Source organism: Pinus tabuliformis, chromosome 6 (genome assembly GCF_031772625.1).
Source record: "Pinus tabuliformis cultivar Carrire ecotype Pingquan chromosome 6, CPIR1, whole genome shotgun sequence".
In the NCBI taxonomy this organism is placed as follows: Eukaryota; Viridiplantae; Streptophyta; class Pinopsida; order Pinales; family Pinaceae; genus Pinus; species Pinus tabuliformis.
Window position 1 is genome coordinate 171,532,247 of NC_142292.1, and position 6,000 is coordinate 171,538,246.

Genomic DNA, 6,000 nt, shown 5'->3' on the forward strand with positions numbered 1-6,000 from the left:
GCCTCCACCCATCTTGTCAAATACTCTGTTGTGGTTATGATATAACATGCACCCGTCTTCTTGCCTGGGGGTTGAATTGGTCCTACAAAGTCAATTGCGTATTTCTCAAATGGCTGCAATTACACCTATAGATCCAATGGTAGTTCATCCCTCCATGATGGCTTGCCCATTTTTTGACATGCATCGCATGCCCTACAATATGCTTTAGAGTCTTTATGCAATGTCGGCCACTGCAATCTAGCGTGTAAAATCTTCTACATTGTTGCTTTTCCTGCATAATGCCCTCTTGCAGCTCCTCCATTGGCTTCAGTGAGGATACTATTTCACTCAAAATTAGGCACATAACGTCAAAGTATTTTGTCAATCCCATCTTATACAAATGGCCCACAATGACCGAATAGTCTGTCACGTGCACCACCAATTCTTTCTTCTACTAACTGGTGTATCCTTCTGGATCTGTCCCTATAGCCAGAAAGTGTATAATATCCACAAAGTGATTATCCGATATGCGCATCGCGAAGAGTTGCGCGTCAGGTAGCCCTTCCTCCAAATTAGTAGGTACTTCTCCCGTTTCAATGCGTGAAAAATGGTCTAGTCCCATGTTCAACCTTCCTGAATTCAAAATCACCTCAAAATCATATTCTTGAAACAACAGCAGCCATCTGCATATTTCCCCCCCAACATAGGCTTATTGACTAGATACTTCAATGCATAATGGTCTATGTACATCTTGAAATGTCCGCCTAGCAAGTGATGTCTGAATTTCTTGAGCACGTACACCATCTTGAACCCTTCGTGCTCTATCGTTGAATAGTTCTTTCATGCTTTTCACAATTTCCTGGTTGCAAATGCTATAGGATGATCCATCTCTCCTTCGCCAGCCTGTGTAAGCACTGCTCCCAGCACAATACATGAAGCATCCACATGCACATGAAAGTCCTTCTTCCAATCCGGGAAAACTAGGATTAGCGTGGTGACCATTTTCTCCTTCAATACATCCAGGCTGCACTGAAATTCTTCATCCCAACAAAATGTAGCATCCTTCTTCAGTAGCATTTCCATAGGTGCAGTAATCTGAGCGTAACTTTTGATGAACCTCCGATAGTATCCAGTATGACCCAGTGTTGCGCACATCTGTTTGACACTTCTTGGTGCCTCCAAATTAATTATGAAAACGATCTTAGCAGGGTCCACCATTAATCCTTTCTTGCACACCACATGACCCAACAATATTCTGAAAGGGACGCAGATCAAGAATTTCTTCAGGTTTAGCGCAATTTGATATCTTCGGCATGTTTCCAACATCAAGTGCAAACTGGCTACATGGCACTTTACTAGCCAAAACATTGTCCAATCATCAAAATATACCCCCAAGAACTTGTGAATAAATTCTTTGAATTCCACGATGACTACGTGCAAGAAGATCGTTGGCGCATTCTTAAGTCCAAAAGGCATCACTGTATACTGGAAACATCCCCACTTTGTCGCGAAGGTGGTCTTACTCCTATCTTCTGGTGCTATCTTAATCTGATGGTACCATGAGAACCCATCAGTGAAGGAATATGCTTCATGTCCTACCACATTGTCTAGTACTTCATCAGTAAACGATGTCGAGAAGGGATCATGAACGCAGGCATCGTTAAGCTTCCTGAGATCTACGCAAATTCGTATTTCTCCTTTTTTCTTCTTCTCTTCGACTACCATTGGGTTCACCTAGTTAGATTCCTCCACTGGTTCAATAATGCCTACCTTAAGCATCTTATCCAACTCTAAGCAGACCTTTTCCTTGTATTTGGGATTAAGGCAATATGGCCTCTGCTTGATTGGCTTTGCGTCCGGCTTCAAGGTCATCTTCATTACACCCAGGTCTCCTATGATACCTTTCAGGTCTGATAATTTTGTAGGGAACAAATCCTGATATTCGTGGAGAAACTCAACGACCTTACCTACTATGGCATCATCCTAATAATCCCCAATCTTCGCAAACTTTCGCTCCACTTCTATGCCAATGTTTACTTGCCTATTTTTTAGTGGCGCGGTGATATCTAGATTCTCTATCTACGGTCCTTCAACTTTGTGGTGGCCTTCTGCCTCTGGAATGTTAATATTCCTTGGATCCTCATCATCTCCTTCAGCAGTCACATTATAGCATTCCAGCACATGGCACAGCTGGGTGCTCCAATCTAGTTGAATCAATTCTAAAGGATCCTGCGGTATTCTGAAGATTGTTGCCTTAACCTCCTGTAGCACTTCGTCGATGCTTTTGAACCCATCCTCAAAGCTGAAGGTCATCAAAAATCCTTCTCTTAAGATGTCCCACTCTGTGGTACCGTGGCAGAGCTCTGTTTCCAAGTACCAATTCATAGGAATGATGTCCAAAGTGTGACAGAAAATATGCACCCACTCTGGCTGCGGCTCCATTCCATAAACCTTAGTCCATTTTTCTAAATGATCGCGTGGATCATTTCTTCCATCATATTTTTCAGTTAGCCAAACTTTCAAGCGACCAAACCGCAATCTCATCATTCTTTTGTACTCATGCCATTCATAAAAACTGTCTTTACGCATACCCCACCACTGTGCAGGCGCAGCGTGCAGCGCCAAATACAGCGCTTGGAAGTGATGCTTCTCAGGTACTTCCCTTTCAAATGCATACAAAAATTTATCTACATCAGTCCAACCATCATAATAAGGTAAATTTCTTACCTCCGATGACACACAGTGCAGTGATTTAGTCATCATATTACAATGAAACGTAGATACTTCGTGCAATCTATTCTATTAATGCTCCAACTCTTCATCTGACATAACTGTCTCCATCAATCAATCTAGCACAACACTCACACTTTTTAGATTCCTCTCCACAACGACATGGTATGTTTAGCTCTATTGCAGGTTATTTGAAAGACATTGTATACCGAGGCTACAATTTGGTTGGGATAGTAAATTTTTGGTTCGAATTTTGCATTAAAATTTCAATTTTTTTTTATTAAAATGTTTGAATGTCCTCAAACTTGATCACCATAACTTTAATTTCAAAAAAATTCAACTAAATTTTATCAAAATATTTACTGACATTTTTCTCCATGAAATTGTGGTCTCGTTAAACTTCTCTTACTCTTATTAGAAACACTTAAGTAGCTTGCTTGGGCCCACCCTCCATCCCCACTAACTGTTTGTGCTCACAAAACACGAAACTTTTGTAGATGAAAACTTTCGGAGATGTGGGAGAACAAGGAAATGGTACCAACTCTATCACGGTTAAGGAAATCATGGAAATCCATAACATATGGTCATCCAGACTGATACACTGACAATTTGGCATTTCTCCAACATTCTCTTCCTCAGGTCCGACAATGGATCCGGAAGCTCCTTCATGTATTTATTTATTTCAAAATTAATAACTATTTGACCTTATATAGTCGTTAAGTTATTGGTTTACATTAAAAAAATATTTTAAATATATCTCTCTCATTTTACTTCAATCAAAACTAATACTCATTACAAAAATAATATATTATTTTAATTAAGAAATTTAATTTAATTTATTTTTTAACATTTATATTTTTAAATAATAAAAATATGTAAACTAGACATAACCATATTAAACATCATACAAATTTGGTATTTATAATCATTGAATACACAAAGTAAAGCAAACGAGGGTGATGGTGGAGACCTTCCTAGGTCTAATGTCCATGTCCCAAAAAATGTGTTCTCATTTGACAATGAGTAGCGAGTTTGTGTGGTGTTTGATGAGGTCTGGCTCCTATGGGCACCCATGTTTAGTTTCTGGTTGGCCATGTGTTGGGCTGTCTTCATTGCAATTACAGTGACCAACATAGCAAGGTTGTGGCTCTACATTTTTTGGTTGGGATTAGATCTTTTTTCCAAACTCTGGTGCTTTTTGGCTAGTTGATGGTGGCCGTTTGTTTCATGGCTTGACGTCAGGGAGTTTGTTCCAGTGGTGTGGTGGCAAAATTGATGCCTAGGATACTTGCGCTTTGTGACAAATGGATTGCCGTTTGTGGATGAGCATGATGCAGGCAACGCAGAGGCAGCGTTGCCACTATCAGTGTGGATGCATTTTATTTTCTAATTGTTCTTCTGTTCAAATGGTTTCAAGATTCGTTAAAGCTAGGGGAAAGATTTTTTGTATGTATACAATGAGTTTCAATGGATATAGGAAACAATCAAGATCACATATCTCGAACACCCTCTGTGTCCTCATGGATAACTTTGTAATTATGTTTTCTTGATTAATACAAAGGTTTTAAATTCACCAAAAACATTTTTATTATAGTTTGTATGAGAAAAAATATGTTTATTCAAAAGGCAAAGAAACAAAAAATCTTAAAAGATAATATTAGTTTGAGAATTATAATTTGGATTAAGCTGTAGAATAAATGTTGAAAAAATATCATCTCTTCTAATTTTTAGTGTACATGATTGTTGTAATTATTAACTCTATGGTCAATCAATAATCTTGGTAAATTATTATTTGTTCCCTGGGAACAAATCTTTACGTAATTATCTAGATTTATGTTTATAAGCACATTTCAAGCACGAGAATGTAATAGTGGAAAATTTAAACCTAATAAAAAAAATTAACTCGCTACCATTTGAAGGGGTTAGGTATATTATTGAAAGTGCTGACACAAAGTGGACTTATAGTAGTGGAAGCCATCAACTCATAACAATATTAGATTTCAATATAGTTTGGTAAACTAAATTCTAAATATAGTAGAATCTAGAATTATCTTGCTACTTTGTTTTCAAACATTGTATCATCCCAAACACCTTCAAATTTCTACATAATAAAATATTTAAAATGTAAAGGGACATCAAAATTGGTCAATATAGTTAATACCAAAAGCCAAGCCACATTGTTCCAAATGGGACAATCTATTTTCTTTTAGAGGAAAGAATTCATTAACAAGAATGATGGCATAGATAATAGAACAACACTAATCCAATCGACAAACAAACAATGTTAAAACATTTCCTCACAATTAGAGCATTTAATTGTCAAACCAAAAACATGACTTACATTTTTTATGTTCTTTGCACTCACACTTTAGGAGGATCTAAAAACTTGAGCATGTTAATTTTTATGAGCCAAGGCTTTTAAAAATAATTATGATGCTTGAGAGCTCTCAGAAGTAGAAAATATGAGTTAGGAGAACTATGACTATAGTAACTATGACACAAAAGAACTATGAATGTGGGAACTTTGACCCTTCGAAACTACTATGCATAATAACTATGACCTTGAGAAATTTCATCCTCGTGAACTATGAACTCAGAAACTAACCCGACCAGAGTTCCTTTGTTGTTCATGTTCCTAGGGTCATAGTTTCCTTGTCAATTAGGAACTCGAATTGTCATATGAATTATGGCCTTTGTTTGTCAATCATAGTCCTATGGAATAATTCCTTTGTCTAACAAGAACCTTCACTCACAAGAACTATGAACAAAGAGTGGAAGATTCAAACCTAATCAATTTTTTTTTATCTCCCTACCATTTGAAGGGGTTAGGTATATTATTTAAAGCACTCACGCAAAGGGGACTTATAGCAGTGTAAGGCATCAACTCATAGCAATATTAGGTTTCAAATAGTTTTGTAAACTAAATTCTAAATATAGTAGAATCTAGAATTATCTTCGTACTTTGTTTTCCAAAATTTTATCATCCCAAACACCTTCAAATTTCTATATAATAAAATATTTAAAATATAAAGGAAAATAAAAATAACTCAATATAGTTGATACCAAAATCCAAGCCACAACATTCCAAATGGGGAAAGCTATTTTCTTTTAGAGGAAATAATTCATTAATAAGAATGATGGCCCTGATAATAGAACAACACTAATCCAATCAACAAACAAACAATGTTAAAACATTTCCTCACAATTGGAGAATTTAATTTCAAACCAAAAACTATGACTTACATCTTTTATGTTGTTTACACTCACACTTTAATAGAATGTGAAAACTTG